This window comes from Physeter macrocephalus, chromosome 16, assembly GCF_002837175.3.
Source record: "Physeter macrocephalus isolate SW-GA chromosome 16, ASM283717v5, whole genome shotgun sequence".
Taxonomy (NCBI): Eukaryota; Metazoa; Chordata; class Mammalia; order Artiodactyla; family Physeteridae; genus Physeter; species Physeter macrocephalus.
Genome location: NC_041229.1, coordinates 56,983,441 through 57,002,777, shown reverse-complemented (window position 1 = coordinate 57,002,777; position 19,337 = coordinate 56,983,441). Strand labels below are relative to the sequence as shown.

The following is a 19,337-nucleotide window of genomic DNA, read 5'->3' as shown; positions in this document are numbered from 1 at the left end:
TCCATTGAGTACATGGATGATAAAAAAGTGAAATAGCTGTATTGCTGATATGGAGAAAGTTTTAAAGGTCTGCATAGAAGATCAAATCAGCCACAACATTGCCTTAAGCCAAAGCCTAATCCAGAGCAAGGCCCTAACTCTCTTCAATTCTGTGAAGGCTGAGAGAGGTGAAGAAGCTGCAGAGGAAAAGTTTGAAGCTAGCAGAGACTAGTCCATGAGGTTTAAGGGAAGAGGCGTTCTCAATAATATAAAAGTGCAAGGTGAAGCAGCAAGTGCTGATGTAGAAGCTGCAGCAGGTTATCTAGAAGATCTAGCTAGATAATGAATGAAGGTGGTTACACTAAAAAACAGAGTTGCAGTGAAGACAAAACAGCCATATACTGGAAGAAGATGCCATCTAAGATGTTCATAGCTAAAGAAGAGAAGTCAATGCCTGGCTTCAAAGCTTCAAAGGACAGGCTGACTCTCTTGTTAGGGGCTAATGCAGCTGGTGACTTTAAGTCAAAGCCAGTGCTCATTTACCATTCTCAAAATCCTAGGACCCTTAAGAATTATGCTAAATCTACTCTGCCTGTGCTCTATAAATGGAAAAAGAAAGCCTGGATAACAGCACACACCTCTGTTTACAGCATAGTTTACCGAATATTTTATGCCCACTGTTGAGACCTACGGCTTAGGAGAAAAGATTTCTTTCAAAATATCACTGCTCATTGATAGTGTACCTGGTCACCCAAGAGCTCTGAAGATGTGGTGGAAATAGTAAGAGAAGTAGAATTAGAAGTGGAGCCTGAAGATGTGCTTGAAATGCTACAAGCTCATGATAAACTTAAACGGATAAGGAGTTACTTCTTACAGATAAGCAAAGAAAGTGGTTTCTTGAGATGGAAACTACTCCTGGTGATGATGCTGTGAAGATTGTTGAAACAACAACAAAGGATTTAGAATATTAAATAAACTTAGTTGATAAAGCAGCAGGGCTTGAGAGAAGATTGACTCCAGTTTTGAAAGGAGTTCTACTGTGGGTAAAATGCTAACAAACAGCAAGCACTGCATGCTACAGAGAAATTGTGAAAGGAAGAGTCAATCTATGTGGCAGACTTTATTGCTGTCTTGTTTTAAGAAATTGGCCATAGCCACTCCAACCTTCAGCACCCACCACCCTGATCAATTAGCAGTCATCAACATCAAGGCAAGACCCTCTACCAGCAAAAAGATTATGACTCTCCAAAGGCTCAGATGATGGTTAACTTTTTTTTTAGTAACAAAGTATATTTTCATTAAGGTATGCACCTTGTTTTTTTAGACATAATGCTATTGCACACTTAATAGACTACAGAATAGTGTAAACGTAACTTTTATGTGTACTAGAAAACCAAAAATATCATGTGACTTGCTTTATTACACTATTTGCTTTATTGTGGTGGTCTGGAACCAGACCCTTGATATCTACGAGTTATGTGTGTATATCCAAAGAACTTATTAATTCTGATTGTTGTTAGATTCTTTTGAATTTTATGTGTACAGTCAGTTCACCTGTAAATAATGGCATTTTAATTTATTTCCTAATATTAATGCCTTAAGGAACTTCCCTGGCAGTCCAGTGGTTAAGACTACACTTCCACTGCAGAGGGGCGGGTTCAATTCCTGGTCGGGGAACTAAGATCCCACATGCTACACAGCCAAAAAAAAAAAAGAGAAAAATTAATGCCTTAAATTTTTTTTTCTTGCCTGATTGCACTGTCTAGTACATCCATTATAATATTAAATAGAAGTGGTGACAGTGGATATCTTTGTCTCATTTCTAGTCTCAGGGAGAAAGGTTTCAGTGTTTCACCATTAAGTATGGTGTTTTATTATAAGCTTTTTTGTGGTTTTTATTTTGTGGTTTACATTTTTAACATCATTTCCTCATTTTGTCATTTTGTGTTACTATTTTTTAATGAATTTTTAAGAGTTCAGTATGTGAGCATTCATTTCTTTGTCTTTTTGTCTTTCTAAAAATCTGTTTACTTGAGGTATAATTTATATACAATAAAATTAATCAATTTTAAATATACAATTTAATAAGTTTAACTAATGTATTCAGACAAGTAACTGCCACCATGGTGAATGAAAGACATTTCCATCACACTAAAAATTTCCCCTTTCCTCTTTGTAGTCAATTCATTCCCCTACCTTTTGACCACTGGCAACTACTGATCTGCTTTCTGACATCATTTGCCTTTTATAGAATTTTATATAAATGGAATCATATAATATATACTCTTTATATTTGGCTCTTTTTCACTTAGCATAATGATTTTGGGATTTATCCATGTGGTTGCATGTGTCAGGAATGAATTTCTTTTTATTGTTGAGTAGTATTCCACTGTGTGTGTGTGGAATACACACACACAATTTGTTTATACATTTATCTGTATACTAGATTTGTTTCCTGTCTTGAGTTATTATGAACAAAGTTGCTGTAAATATTTGAGTAGAAGCCCTTGTGTGGGCATAGTCTCTTGGTTAAATAACTAGGGGTGGGCTTGCTGAATGTATATAGTAAGAGTATGTTTAACTTTATAAAACTGTTATGCTGTTTGGCATTCCCACTAGCAATGCATGAGAGTTCCATTTACTTCATATCCAAACATTTTTCATTTTAACCATCCTAGTAGATGTATGGTTGTTTCTCATTGTGGTTTTAATTTGTACTTCTCTGATAACGAATGAGGTTGAACATGTTTTCCTGTGCTTATCTGTTATCTGTATCTTTTCTCTGGTGAAATGTTTAGATCTTGTTTGGCTGCTTTTTAAAATTTTTTCCCTTTGGGAGTGTTCGAGAATATCTTATTATTGATGTCTAAGAGTTCTTTATATACTCTAGATACATGTTATTTATCAGATACATGTTTTACATATTTTTCTCCTTAATAATGTCTTTTGAGTTTATTCATCATTTCTTTTTAGATAAACTTTGTCTTGTAGAGATCTTCGCTTAACTCAAGGACACTTAAGATTTTCTCCTGGGCTTTCCTGGTGGCGCAGTGGTTGAGAATCCGCCTGCCGATGCAGGGGATACGGGTTCGTGCCCCGGTCCAGGAAGATCCCACGTGCCGCGGAGCAGCTGAGCCCGTGAGCCATGGCCGCTGAGCCTGCGCGTCCGGAGCCTGTGCTCTGCAACGGGAGAGGCCACGGCAGTGAGAGGCCCGCGTACCACAAAAAAAAAAAAAAAAAAAAGATTTTCTCCTGTTTTCTTCCAGAATTTTTATCATTTTAGTTATTAGATTTATGTCTGTGATTTATTTGGGGTTAACTTTTCTGTATTGTGTAAAGAGAAGAGTCTCCTGAACACTGCTGGGACTCTTATTTGTCTACCCGCTCTGCATTGTGGCCTGGAAACACGCCCCACCCAGTAAGCTGGAGGAGTATAGGGCTCACCTTGTTTGTTTCCCTTCTCTCAGAAACCACTGTCCTGGGCTGTGTATTATCCAGTGTCTGAAACAGTTGTCGTGTAAAATGTTGTATGATTTTTTAGTTGTTTACAGTGGGAGGGTAAATCTGATGTATGTTATTCCATCATTCAGAAATAAAAGTCTTTTTCCTGTGCTTTCTCACCTCTGTGCTTGTTATGAGAATATGCTTTTCCCATCTCTACTTGGTTCAGTTATTTTGCTCCTTCAAAGACATACTTAAATACGAGCTCTCTTTCGAGGCTTTTTTCTCCCTCATCCAGAGATTTCTTGCTCCTCCTGTGACCCCATAGTATTTTTAAAATATTTTATTTATTTATTTGTTTGTTTATTTATTTATTCATTTATTTATTTATTTATGCTTTGCCGGGTCTTAGTTGCGTCACGTGGGATCTTTAGTTGCGGCATGCAGACTCTTAGTTGCGGCATGCAGACTCTTAGTTGCGGCATGCATGTGGGATCTAGTTCCCCCATCAGGAATCAAACCCAGACCCCCTGCATTGGGAGTGCAGAATCTTACCCACTGGACCACCAGGGAAGTCCCCCTCATAGTATTTTTATTTTTATTTTTATTTTTTGCGGTACGCGGGCCTCTCACTGTTGTGGCCTCTCCCGTTGCGGAGCACAGGCTCCGGATGCACAGGCTCAGCGGCCATGGCTCACGGGCCCAGCCGCTCCGCGGCATGTGGGATCTTCCCGGCCCGGGGCACGAACCCATATCCCCTGCATCAGCAGGCGGACTCTCAACCACTGTGCCACCAGGGAAGCCCCCGCCATAGTATTTTTGATGTTACTTATTTTACTAATTAGTTGGTTTGGACTTCGAGGGCAGAAACTTTACATTTTTATGTTAGTATCCTTCTTAGTGCCCAGCGTAGTGCCTTACGTGGCACCCAGAGAGCATGAGCACAGAGTGAGGCTCTGAGGGGCTCTCTTCCAGGTAATGTGCATTACATATAGTGCATTAATCTTTTATCCTTAGTTCATCTGCAATGCATCCTTTTTTGGCTACCTATTTGTTTTCAGTGTATTTCAGACAGTTGAGATTGATAGATAAATGACGTGTAATGGCAAACAGAAAATCAATTGTTTTGGGAGTGTATTTGGAATGTGAGTAAAGTAGGCCATAGTTAACAAGTTTTAAATTTTTACACTGTATGAAATACAGGTTAGACTCAAAGAATAATTTTGTAACTGTGATTTTACTTCATTTCAGTAATTTTAGAAAAATATAGGTTAAATTTAAAGGGATAGGTTTTGATTCAGAGTGCTTTGATGCATGCCTGGCTTCATTATTTGCCAGCTGTGTAACCTTGTCCAATTACTTGGCTTCATCTCTAAAATAAAGTTAATAATAGTACTTATGACTATGTTGATATCCTGCTGAGTTGTAACAGGTTCCTAAGTTCTGCTGACGTTGCTGGTCTGTGGAGCACACTTTGTGTAGCAAGGATGTGTATGATGATCAGATGAGTTGTAAACTTGAAATGATCTTATAAAAATAGGAACAAAATGCTTTCTGTCTTATCCTATATCACACCTTGTTGAATTTCTGTACTGTTTAAAATAAAGTCCTTCCTGACTGAATATGGCCTCCTATGATCCACCTCAATCTGAATGCTTTAGCCATACTCACATTCTTTTAGAACTAAAAGAAACTTAAATTTGCTTTAGTCTGTCTCACTTGCATTTAGGCCTCTGTTAATTGGCGCTTTCTCCAGGAAATCTTCACTGGCTCTTTTCCCTTTCGTGTGTTTCCTTAGCACCTCTGCTTTTCCATTATAGCATTGTAATTGTTAGTTTGTTTCTTCCTCTAGACTGTAAGATCACTGAGGGTTGGGATAGTGCCTGGGGCATAGTAAGCATTCAATAAATATTTGTTGAAGGAATGAATCATAGTCTAATGTTATGGGCATCACTGCTAAAGAACGAAGACTTCTGTAGCTTCTAGCTTAGTATTCATTTGAGAAAACTGATATTCTCATAAGAAGTACTGTAGAAAAAGTGTATATTCTTTGGCAGTGATTGTCAGAACTATCCGTGTTCCAGTACAGATTGCATATTAACATTTATACCTGAGAGTCTGGGATAATGCCATTTAAAATCATGACATATTATGAGCAAAGTCCATTTCCATAGAGTCTCTGTTAGAATGACTCCAAATAAATAGATAGCTGTTGTGTACATATAAAATCTATTTTAAGAGTTCTCATCTTCTGTGAAAAGACACATTTCTTTGGTGCTTTGGAAGTACCATCAACTTTTATAATACTCAGATTGCCTGCTACCTGTAGCATGTATGTCTACATATCTTTTTTAAGACCATAAGTTTTTAAAATGAAAACACTGTAGGATTTTAGAGGGGTTAGGGACTTTTGCCTTTTTCTAATAAGAGAAGCAAAAATAATAATAGCTACAGTATTTCAGTTACCATACTTATAGGTATGATATGAGTTATTTAATTACCACAGTAACTTTATTAGGTAGGTACTATTATTATTTGCATTTACAGTTGAGGAAACTCTAGGTCACAGTCAGAGACAGTAAATACCTTACTGAGGTTCACACAACCAATGGCAGGTGATGTGGTTAAAATCTTTCTATTGATTCCAAAACTCAATCACAGTATGATACCACCTTTTTATCAGTAGTGTGATGTGTAAAGTCCATGGAATGTGTATTATTCTGGCATATGGTAAAAAGATAGGGAAATATAGTTCTTCAGTTGTGTTCCCAGTTGTGTTTTTCCCTCTTACACTGATAGAGGGAAGTCCCAAGAAGTCTATCACCAGCCTTGAAACAGGTAAACTTCTAAACAGTGACTTCTATCCCATTTAAAAGACTGAGTTGTAATAATAATTGCTCATATTTGTAGAATGCTTATTAGTGCCAGGCAGTGTCATGTGTTTTCTATTCTTCATCTCATTTTGTTCTTACTAATTGTCCTATGAATTAAAGGTATTGTTATTATCTCCCTAGTAATAAAGATATCATATATTATTATCCAATTTATAGATGAGGAAACTGAGTTTCAGAGGCCCAAAGCCACATAGCAAGTTATGACAGAGCCTGTGTTCAAAGTTACTGATACCAAACAGTGCTGCAAAGGAAGATTATAGGATTTTGTAAATAAATACCCATTTTAATTCTGACAGTCAAGTCAGAATTAGTCAGCACATTCTTGTATCTCCACTTTATCATGGAAAGAAAGGCTGGTAATGCTCAAGTTAAATATGTATTTGCCAGAATGGGTCAGAATTGTTGGCTTTTAACACTGACTTTGTACTTCAGGAGCTTTCATCCCACTTTTATATGTTTTTTTTTTTTTTTTTGCGGTACGCGGGCCTCTCACTGTTGTGGCCTCTCCTTTTGCGGGGCACAGGCTCCGGACGCGCAGGCTCAGCGGCCATGTGTGGGATCTTCCCAGACCGGGGCACGAACCCATGTCCCCTGCATCGGCAGGCGGACTCTCAACCACTGCGCCACCAGGGAAGCCCTATATATGTTTTTTGAGATGAGTATTATTTTATATTTCTCTGAACTCTTAGAATCATGGGTGGGTTAGGATCTAATGTTGGCACTTTGGGCTCAAATCTAAGCTGGAGAAAGAGTGCTGCTATTGGCTGTACTTTCCTGCCATTGGGAATCTCTATATACTGTGGTGGTAAGATCTGAGGGGTTGGAAAGAAGGGTTGGCTAGATACAGGTAACCATATTTCAGTACCAGTAGATCCTAATCTACTTGTTAGGGACCCCTGTTCTTTATAGTGATTCTGCTAGGTTATCAGGGACTCATTCTTATCTATTAAAAGTTCATTTGTGTTGAACATCATTCTTGTATGCTTACATGAATGTACTATTTAATGAATCTTGAGCCAAGTTAAAATATTTTAGAAGCACTTGAGACACTGGTATTGGTAACATGAAGGGGAAAAATGTATTTGTCACTGCATTTGCAGCTTTGATTTAGTGTGTTTGCTAGCCAATAGTGAAATGATTTGCTAATAAAAATATTACTAGTGGCTTCTTACATATCATGACTTCTCTTTGACACTTGGTGCTTATCTGCGTACTTGGTTCTCAGCCCAAAAGCTCAGTTAGGATACAGTTAGTAATATATGACATTTTGTCTTTGCTACTGATTTTTCTGAGTGACCATAAAGGAGCTAATTAACTTCTGAATCTTTTTATACATCTGTGTAGTAAGGATAGTAGCTCATAGCAGTGCCATAGGGATTTGGTATTTGTGTAAGCAAATACCAATTTGTGTAAACATTTGGAAGAAACTAGAACCTATTATATATTTTATATTTTTGTTTATGAGAATTCATTGCGGCTGAATGATTTATCGCAAAGAGGCAAAAAGATAATTTCTATCCATGTCTCTGACTTGCTGGGTGGCCACATAACTGTGAGGGGCCTCATTACTCCATACCTGTAAGTTTCCCCTTCCCGTTCCTGGAAGGCAGTGGTTCTCAACTTGTGGTCTACAGCAACTTCCAGCTGGGTCACAGGCTGATCTTTTCAGCATTAATGTTTATTAATGTATGTATTTTCATTTCCGGCAGATAAATTAGTTATGATGTTTAATAAAAAAAAAACAGATTTCCCCTCATTAGTGTCTCAAGCCGAATAACCTTCACATTAACTAATTATATATTGGTTTACAGGGTCTTTTGCTCTAACTCAACCCCCAGATCTTTGAAATGAGAAGCAGCACTTTAAATTAATTTGCTTGAAATTTGGTTTAGAAAATGGTATGAAACATTGGTCTTAAGGAAATGTGTTTAGTAGAACTGAAACACATTTAAACATGTTGATAAAATTTAAGAACTCTTCAGTGGTGCCTGAGGAGTGATGTTAACTTTATAAAAGCAGAGTTCCCTAATCTTTGTAGGAAGGAACTACTTTTTAATCCAATTAGTTTCTTGATATTAATGATAACATATATGTAGTACTTTATAGTTAGAAAGTGCTTGCACAAAGATGATCATATTTGATCCTTAAAGTATCCCTGAAGCTAAGTATGGCGAGTATTGTTACCTTCATTTTATATATGAGATGCTGAGAAGTTAAGTGACTTAGCGAGGTACAAACAGACAGGAGCAGAGTTGGAATGTAGATCCACACCTTTTGTCTCCAAATTCTGTGCTTTTCTCACTATTCCATACTATCTAAAACCTTGCAAAATCTGAATCCTACATAAATCCTATGAAGCAGGTAATTTTTATTGAAATCCTGTAGCATGCCAGATCTTTTTTCACTTCTGGTATTATCATTTAATTCTTAAAATAGTACTAAGAGATAATAATTATTACTCCCTTTTTCCAAATGAGGAAAACTGGGGCTTAGAGACATTTCTCAGAGTTGCATAGATAAGTAACAGATCCAGATCCCGATTTAGATTTATTTCATTCCAAAGCCTGTCTTGTTTCTAACTAAACATAATAACATTGTTGCTTTCTCTGGTATATGTCTAACAGATAAACTGACTGATGGTTTGCTAGTTTTCCATTTTTCCTGTGGACTTAGATGGAGAACTTTGTTCTGCTATATTCATTTTTATTACAGGATGAGTAAAGTGAATTTTCTCCAAAGATTTCTTTGATTTGGTTGTATCTTAATTAAGAGATCTGTTTTAAAGATCTGTCAGTCTCTCAGTTTGTCCTTAGGCAAATCATCCAACTTTTGGGGCTAATTTCCTTTTCATAGACAAACCAAACCAAATTTTGAATTATATAGTCAAGATTTCTTATCGCTCTGAGATTCTAGTTATCTTAGGAGATAGGATTGACAGAAAGGATAGGGATCTCTTCACCTTTTTTGGTGAATCTCTTTAATTTTTGAAGTTTTATGCTAATGATAAATTTCCCAGCAATGAAAGAAGAAAAAAAAGAAGAAGATTCTCTGACCCAAATGTGTCTATACATGCCATTTGTTAACTGGAAAGCCTTCATTAGGTGGGAATGACCTATTGGAATTCTCTAATCAGCCATACTCAACTCCTATTTTACATAGTCTTCGATCTGTTTTGGTAAGCACGGGCAAAAACTCATTCTGTAAGTGACATTGTGTGTAGAAGAGGTCAGAAGTGTCAGATTTCATTTCTCAGATCTCGGGAGAGAAATTCCTCTTGGTAATTTCAGTGAATAAAAAGTTTTGATCAGGGCTTCCCTGGTGGCGCCGTGGTTGAGAGTCCGCCTGCCGATGCAGGGGACACGGGTTCGTGCCCCGGTCCGGGAAGATCCCACATGCTGCGGAGCGGCTGGGCCCGTGAGCCATGGCCGCTGAGCCTACGCATCCGGAGCCTGTGCTCCGCAACGGGAGAGGCCACAACGGTGAGAGGCCCACGTACCGCAAAAAAAAAAAAAAAAAGTTTTGATCCTTTATTGCCACAATAAGAAATGATTTATATGAAATTTCCCATCAATTATGATCATTATTGTCATTTTGCAATAAATTTGAGTAATTAAGGTGAAATATATATATATATATGGTTTGTTCTATTTAATTAGCTTCTGCTTGGTCAGTAAATTATTATGCTCATTTGGCCTGCCTCAGATAAAAGAAGGATCACACAATATATTTAAATTGGTGCTTTAGCTTCCATCAAAAGGTTATAGATTTCTATTTGAACTTACAAAGACATTATTAAGCATTGTGTAACAATTTTCTCCTCATAGGTTATAAGGTCACAAGTTGAAAAATTAGTTCTCACAAACTTTATAATTCAAGATATATTTATTACAAATGACGGCAAATTTAAATTTTATTCGTCTGTATACATGCTCTGATTTTCCTGTAGCCATCTGACAGGAATTCCTAAACAAATTTCCTTCAAAATTAGTATCTGCTTTTCAAAATTTTGGAGACCTGAGGACAATTTTCCCCTGGGATTTATTAAAGTTTCTTTACTTTCAGTTGTTGGCCTGTATGCAGCTTGTGAAAGGCAGTAAAAGACAGACAGACAACTTGGTGGTGGGGCGGGCAAAGGTGGAGTCTAAGTAAACCTCAGATTTTCTTTTCAGAATGATTCATTTTCCATATATTGTAATGATTTATTTCAGTAATATCTTAATTGGATTGTAAGAAAGTCGAGCTGTCATATTTTAATCTCCCCCTCTTGCCATGGAAAGTATAGATGTGTAGAAATAAGCCACCGGACAGAATTTTATTTTGGTTTGTCATCATTTTTTCTCTACTTATTACCCAAAAGCATTGGAAGTAGCATTTACAAAAAATACATTTACAATTAGATGTTTTAACACAGAAGTAAAAGATCGTAAGGCATGCAAAGGATGTGGGAAGGGCATTGATGTGTGTATGTACATGCGTGCCTTTGTCAGTTCATTTATTCATCATTTATGGAGCAGACAAAAGGAACCAGGCATTGTGTAAGATGTTAGCAACAGAATGACAGATGTGATGGTTATATGACAGAAATACATGGAGAATACCATAGGAACACAGAAGATGAGCATCTGAAAATCAGAACACCATGTAAAGGAGGTGACACTTGAGCTGAGTCTAGAAGAATATGTAGTAGATAGCTAGTGGGGGAAGGTGAGACTTTCCAGGTAGAGGGAACAGTTATACAGAGGCATGGAAGTAGAGTAGAGAATTTCAGGTAATTCCAGTAAAGCCTCAGCTAACCTTTGAGTAAAGGTCCCTAGGAGAGGCTAGAGAGGTAAATTACAACCTAATCATAAAGGAAGTTATGTCCAAAAGTTTGGAGATCTATTGAAATAACTTAAGCAAATTTCTCAAAGACAAAAAGTAGATACAACTGTGTTGATGACTATAATATCGGAGATTAGAGGTATGTTTTAGAAAATTCTCTTTGAAGAGTTAAGCATAGAGAATTGTCATGACAGAAGTTATTATAGTAATCTAAGCAGTACATAATTAAAATCTAAACAGTTTGGAAATGTAAAGGGAGGAGGGAGTGTGTGGGTTCAAGAGATATTTAATGATGGACTCTACTGTTAATGGTTTAGTGGATTGGAGGAGAGAAGGAGAGAGAAAGATTTAGATAGTTTCCAATTTCTGGTTTGGACAACTGGCCAGATAATTAACCATTCATCAGAACAAATACTGGAGGAGAAGCAGATGTTGGGGGAAAGGGGAGGAATCAAGACTTCCAGTTTTGGATAATTACCTAATGGGTAAGATAGTAAACAAGAAGCCAACAAATAAGGTAAATGTCAGATTGTGAGAAGGACTAGAAACAAGCTGTGGTGATAGAAGTTAACTATGGGAGACCATTTTTACAAAGATTGCTCAGAAAAGGATGGCTTGAGGAGCTCAGTCTTGCAAGATAAGAATTGCTGGGGTACCAACAATGGGAACAGCACGTGAAAAGGCTTGGACATAGGAAGTGCCTGTATTGTAGGATAGAAAGGACACCACTGTAGCTGGAACATAATTTGTTAGGAAGAGAGTAGCATCATGACATGAGGTTGGAGAAGAAGGAATCCAAAGTGTAAGCGAAGATATTTGCCTTATCCATTGAACAGGAGGAGAAGGCTAAGAAAATGGCATGGAGGCTGCTGAGTTTCATATTAGGTTGTAGGTAGGATTATGAAGAAATCCTTCTATTATTTCAGGGTTTATGAGGTAAGGTAATTAATATGTTGGATTTAGGGGAGGTTTAAGGATTGGGGGGAATGTATGGAGTAGTCATCTCCAAGAATGAGAAAGCAGACTAAGGAGGAAATTGTAATAGGATTATTGGATGTTGTGCCTATTTGTGCTTTGTGGTTGTTATTTTTAAGGTAAAATCATTCAGGCTGGTTGTGTACTTTTCTCTCTCTACTTGGAGCTTCATGGGGGCAGGTTGAGAAGATGCAAAATATTCAGTAAAAGTCAAATTATCCCCATTTTACAGGTGAGGAAAATGAAGTTCAGAGAAGTTAACACTTGTTTAGAGTCGTGAAAGTAAAATTTAACCCAGATCTTTCTGATTCCCAAGTCCATGGGCTTTCCAGTATAGTACTCTTCCTCCCATAGGATCTGCCTGTTGTTTTTAAGCATTAAATTAGCTCTGACCTTCTTAGCTGTCAAGCCAATTGTGTAGAGTTATGAAAGGTATCAATGCTTCCCTTTGCCTGTTACAAGGAAGTATATCAGTTTTTTAGGGAGAAAAAAATCTTCTCTTGGCACCAAATTCCAAGAGGAATTTAGCATGCAGTTTCTTATGTGCTAGATATTAGATATCATGATGAAATACAGTCAATTGCAAATTTTTGCAAAAGTTACAGCAAGAAATATCTATTAACCCTTGAGAACGGGAGCATCATAAATCATAGTACAGAAAAGGCATTTCTGTGGGGAGAAAAACTAAAATAGTCGAAGTATATTGCTTTTTGGTTATCTGCCTTGATGTAGAAAGCTCAGAAGAATGACAATTTATTGGTTTTAACTGTAATTTTGACAGGATCTGGCCACTGGCCAGTCTGAGACCAAACTCTCGGTGAGAGGGAGCCTAAAGAGTCTGTGTTTTGTTTAGTTGATTGAAACAAGATTCGTATTCTTTAGCTATTCAATTTATAGGAGACAGCATTGACATTTGGTTATTAAAATTAAAGTGCCTGACTTGAGTTCTTGCTGAACAGAGGGGCCATGGTGTATGCATGGATAGGGCCAAGGGTTTCAGAAAGCAGTTTCGAAGTATGGTAAACCAAGCCATGTATTTGCTTTCTCTCCCTCTCAATGACTCATTGATATGATGATAAAGATACATGCATAAAAAATAAGTCCTTGGTGATGGTGAAAATAAAAGAGGGTGCCATTGGAATAGCAAAGATTTTTGACATAGTTCTCAAAGACACAAAGTAGATAGAATTGTATTGATGAATAAACTAGAGCAGAGGAAAACTGCAACCTGGAATACAGTGGAAAAGGCTGCAGTGGGAGTTTCTGGTAGAGCTCTCAGATGCCTCAACTTGCAATTCCCAAGTATGGAAATCAGGAATGATGGAGCAATAATTAGGGTAGCTGGGCCTACTGGCCCATTTTCTTTCCTTTGTGAATTTGGGGTAACTTCCTATAACATTTGTTCCAACTGCTTTCTAAACATAATGGATTCCTGACCTGGTTAGGTTCTGTGGTATGAGATTTTGGCATAGAAATGTAGAGCAAAGCCTGACTGTGGAATTTTACAACCAACCCAGAGGGAAGACATGAAAGGCAGCTCTACTTAGGAGTGAAATACCCTAAAGTAACATAATCCTAAAGTAAACTCCTTATATGATAGTGATTTAAAGTAAAGGTACTGCCTTCTCCCAGCATATATACCTTGAAGGAGCGCTGATTGTCAGCAGGAACTGCCCACTTACGCTGAGCTGCCATTCAGGGGTGAAGCCTTTTATGTAAATAAATCTTTATAGATTCAAAGGAAACCTGCATTATTACCTGTGCTAACCAATCTAATCACTTATTCATGGATTTAAAGGGAAAACCAAGGGTCATCAGATATTTGAGGAAAACACTATGAATTAGACCAGGTTGAACAAACAGAATAGCTGACCTAAAAGAAACAGAAAATACAAAGAACAGAGAAGAGCTTTAAAAAAACTTAATATCCTCAGATTTGACTTCCAGCCTCTGTCTGGGATGTAGAAAGGTGGAAGGAGCATCACTTCCACACTAACAACAAGAGAAAGCTGGATAATATACAAAATTATAACTTTTCTTGAATCTATCCAAGTACTAAGATTTCAAGGCAACCAATCTGTAGGGGAGGGAAAGTATCACTGAGAAAGCCCTACCCAGGGACACAGAGTATGGCCTGGTTTAACCAGGACAACAGAGGAACTCCCTCCCTTCCTCCCCAGCCAGGCTAGAAAGCACAGAATAACAAGTCACTGTAGGTGGAGAGGCAAGAGCATGTGAGACACCCTTACTTAGGTGCTGGTTCACAGGGAATACCTAAATCTGGGAATAGTATAGTGTCATTGAGAAAAAACCTCTGTCAGACCATCTTCACCATTACCACCAATGCCACCACCACCCCCAAAAGGGAAAAATTAGAGGAAATTTGAAGAATGTGATGCACTGAAGGTAATCATGGCAGCAACGGAACCCAAATCCAGCTTGGTTCCTGATTGTATTGACTCATTCCTCCAAATTAACAGAAGAATAAGCATGTCTTTTTCTTTCTCTGTTGCCCTGCAAATGATGTTCAATATTAAATCAAAATTTTTGAGACAAAAAAAAAAAAAGCAAAACCAAACCAAAACAAAAAACCATCACTACCATTACCAACACCAACACCACCAACAAAAGGTTGACAGGAGAAGAAATTAACAGAAAAAGACTTCAGAGATGACTTAGATGTTGGGACTGTCAGAGTATTTAAAATAACTGTTAATATGCTTCAGAATTTTGTGGAAAGGTGGATAACATACAAGAACAGATGGTAAATTTCAGCTGAGAGGTGGTGGAAACTGTAAGAAACAGTCTAATGGATAGACTATAAACCAAAAACACAGTAATGGGATGAAGAATGCCTTTGACAGACTCATTAGTAGATTCAACACAACTGAGGAATGAATCATTGAACTTGAAGATAGGTCAACAGAAATTACCCAAACTGAAGTGCAAAGAGACTCTTTCACATAAAACTAAGTTATTTCGTTATCAGCTGTCTTATACTTCAAGAAATAATAAAGAAAATTCTTCAACAGGAGAAACATGATACCATACAGAAACTTAGCTCTACACACAAAAATTGAGAGCTCCAGAAATGGTTGAAAGGAAGATATTATAAAGAACTTTTTTTCTTATTTTTAATTGCTCTAAAAGACTATTGATTTTCTAATGTAAAAATAACAATGTTTTAGAGTTTATAACATGCATAAAGTAAAATTTATGAAGTATTTTAAGAGTGGAGAAGGGAAGAGTTGGGAGTGTTCTGTTGTCAGGATTTTATACTCTACATGATGTGGTATAATTTTATTTGAAGGTAAACTGTTATTAATTTAAGTTATATATTGTAAACTCTGGGGCAACCACTAAAAACTTTAGAGGGAGGTAAGAACGAGCTGATAGTGAAGAAAGAGGAAGTCATAAAAAATAATCCAAAAGCATAGAAAAAGAGGGATAAAGAAACAAAGAATAAATGGAACATTGAGGAAACAGCTAACAAAATGGTAGGTTTTAATCTAAATGTATCAATGATTATATTAAGTGTAAATGTTCTAAATACGTCAGTTAAAAAAGAGATTGTTCAGATTTTATAAAGATTAAAAAAAAAAGACCCAACTAAAGCCTATCTACAAGAAACACACTTTTAATTTAAAGATATAGATAGATTAAAGGTAAAAGAATGAAAAAAATGCACTATGCAAACACCAACCAAAAGAAGGCCAAAGTGGCTCTAGTAATATCAGGCAAGGTAGACTTCAGAACAATGAATATTACCTGCAATAAAGAGGGATATTACATTATGGTGAAGAGGCTGGTTCATGAAAAGACGTAACAATTCTAAATATGTATGAATATAACAACCAAGCTTATATATATGTGTGTGTGTGTGTATGTATATATATATATATATAAATCAAAAACTGATGGAACTGAAAGGAGAAATAGCTAAATGCACAATTATAGTTGGTAACCGTAACACTAATTTCTCAGTAATTGATAGAACAAGTAGAGAGAAAATCAGTAAGGAGAGAAGACATTAACAACATTATCAACTAACTTGACCTAATTAACAGTAGAACACCAGCAGAATATACATTTTTTTCAGGTACATATGGAATATTTAGTTAGGCCATATTTGGTGTCATAAAACAAATAAATGCAAAATAATCAAAATAATGCAAAGTATTATCTCTCACCAAAACAGAAATAGCTAGAAATCACTGACTGAAAGATATCTGGAAAACTCTTAATATTTTGAAATTGTACAACACACACACACACATATACATACCATGGGTCAAAGAAGAAATAACAAGGAAAATTGGAAAATATTTTGATGTGAATGAAAATGAAAATATATCAACATTTTAAGGGATGCATGCTTAGAGGAAATTTATATCATTTGATGCTTATACTGGAAAAGAAGAAAGGCCTTCATTCAATAACCTAAGCTTATACCTTAACTAGAAAAGAAGAGCAAATTAAACCCAAATCAGGCAGAAGGAAGGAAATAATCGAGGGCAGAAATCAGTCAAATTGGAAACAAGAAACGAGTAGAGAATGTCACTGAAACTAAAAGGTGTCCTTTGAAAAGATCAATAAAATTGATAATCCTCTAGCCAGACTGACGGAGTAAAAAGAGAGAAGGCGTGAATTACCAGTATCAGGAATGAGAGAGGGGATATCACTACAGATCCTGCAGCAATTAAAGTAAATAAGGTAATATTTTGAATAACATGATCGTAGTATGTCAGAAGGGCACTGGAACAAGGCTGAAGGCTGGTCAAATGTGGGACCACTTGAGCACCAAAATAATTAAATCCAGTAATGAATTATAAATCTTTGAAAAATAAAAGAGAATTCATGATTCCATACTGATAATAGATAGCTAATGGAGAAGGAAGGGCTCTTGCTTAGAGAAGAATGCTGAATGCTGACTGATAAGTATGGAGGAAGTACTGGAGTCGGAATATTATTTTGCAACCATAGTAGTAAAAATTGATTCAAGCAGAAGATACCAATCAATGCTAAATCTGGGGAGAAAGTTAGATGAGAAGCAGGATATATCCATGGTCTTAAAGATGGATATCATTGCTTCTATATGTAATATCCTTAGGGGAGGACACAACACCAATCATGTAGTATTCAGGCTGGTAATATATAACCTGAAAAACATGTAAAGAGCTCGAGCACATCATTGCCTCAATGTTATTACTTCCTATGAAGTGACTTTTGGAACTTAGGTTGAGTTTTCTGAGGTATCTTGAAATACTTAGTTCTTCTCTACCTGAGCCTAATTAAACCAGACTCACTCAGTTTTGTTCCAGAGACCACCCGGTGACCAATGAGGTGTATTACCTTTTTTTTTTTTTTTTTTTTTTTTTTTTTTTTTGGCGATACGCGGGCCTCTCGCTGCTGTGGCCTCTCGTTGCAGAGCACAGGCTCCGGACGCACAGGCTCAGCGGCCATGGCTCACGGGCCCAGGCGCTCCGCAGCATGTGGGATCCTCCCAGACCGGGGCACGAACCCATGTCCCCTGCATCGGCAGGCGGACTCTCAACCACTGTGCCACCAGGGAAGCCCGTGTATTACCTTTTAACAGAAAAATGAACCTGATATGTTTTGGAGAGATGTTGCCAGTCTGTGTTCTAAAGCCTTAGTTCTGTTAAAGCCTGTGGAAAACCCGTAGCCTTTCAGGAGACCTTTTTCTGGGTTTGGATCTACTCTTTTACTTTTTATTTGGAAATCATTTTGGACTTACAGAAAAATTACAAGAATAAGAGTACAGAGAACACTTATATTCTTCACCCAGATTTACCTATTTTTAACGTTTTACCCCATCTATTAGCTGGCTGTGTATTTTTAAATTTTATTTTCTTTCTTTGTTTTGCAAGGGTTTTTGTTTTTGTTTTCTTTTTGGTCCTGTGATACGTTCTAAAGGCATTCAAAGCTAAAGAGGGTGCATAACATTTGCATTTTGAAACCCAGATCTGTCTTGGCCCATTTGTGATTTCACTAGAATTGAGGCAGCCTTTTATCTGGGGTGAAGAATAACATTGCAAATTTGTATAGTGGTGGAAGAATTCATGTGCTTTCTGGTAAAAGTGCATTGGGTGAGGGGTAGAAGTTGTCAACCCAAGTGTCTTCTGAAATCATTGAGGGATTATCTCAGTGCTATGTATTATCAATATGGAAATCTGAGGAGGAATTATATTGGGGCTAAAGAAGATAAGTGGTATTCCTTGATTAAGTTCTGTTTGGGGAGCAGAGTTAACAACGTTTACTGGTCATTTAAATACAGTTGAGAGAGAAGAGCAGGGTGCTTAGACATATGTTGGTAAAATTACTTAGGTTGGTGAATTTAGTTCTAAGGTCCAAACTGTATTTTGATCAATTAACCTACTTCTTGTTCCTCCCTAGATGTGTGGAAGAGTTTAGGGCACCTTTTCCTGTTAGATCACAGTTCATGAAACTAAGCTGCTTTTTTTTTTTTTTTTTTGCCTTTTTTTTTTTTTTTTTTTTTTGGTTGGGTTGGGTCTTCATTGCTGCATGCCGGCTTTCTCTAGTTGCAGTGAGCGGGCTTATTGTGGTGGCTTCTCTTGTTGCAGAGCACAGGCTATAGGCACGCGGGCTTCAGTAGTTGTGGCTCGCGGGCTCTAGAGCACAGGCTCAGTAGTTGTGGCACACGGGCTTAATTGCTCCGCAGCATGTGGGATCTTCCCGGACCAGGGATCGAACCTGTGTGCCCTGCATTGGCAGGCGGATTCTTAGCCACCGTACCACCAGGGAAGTCCCTAAGCTTCTTTTTAAGATCTAGAACTTAGTATGTCAGGATCTAAGATTTTTTCTGTGCTTCAGGACCTTTGGAGTTTCCTGAGACAGGCTCATTTTCTTGGAGTAGGAAGATGTAAGAGGATTTTATGATCACATGAGTGAAAATGGAAGTTCCAAAGTTGATATAAATACAAAAGACCAGGATTATACACAGATATTAATCATTGCAATGCTAAAGCAATCCTGTAGTGGAATTGAGGTATTGGGGTATCAGTTAAAATGTAGAATATTCTTTTAATTCACATCTGTGGAGTTAAATTTTACAAGCCATTAAACATTGTAACTCAGACTATCTGTCAACATGTAAAAATGCTTGAGACATAATTTGGAAAAATCAGAATATACATTTCCTGCATACTGTGATTGTAACTAAAACTACTTATGTATATGAATAAGATG

At 37.2% G+C, this 19,337-nt stretch overlaps 1 protein-coding gene across 1 annotated transcript in view; it reads left to right on the top strand.

Annotated features, from left to right (window-relative positions):
* Window positions 1–19,337, top strand: part of UVRAG (UV radiation resistance associated) — a 379,149-nt gene that overhangs the window by 209,860 nt on the left and 149,952 nt on the right. The window lies entirely within an intron of this gene.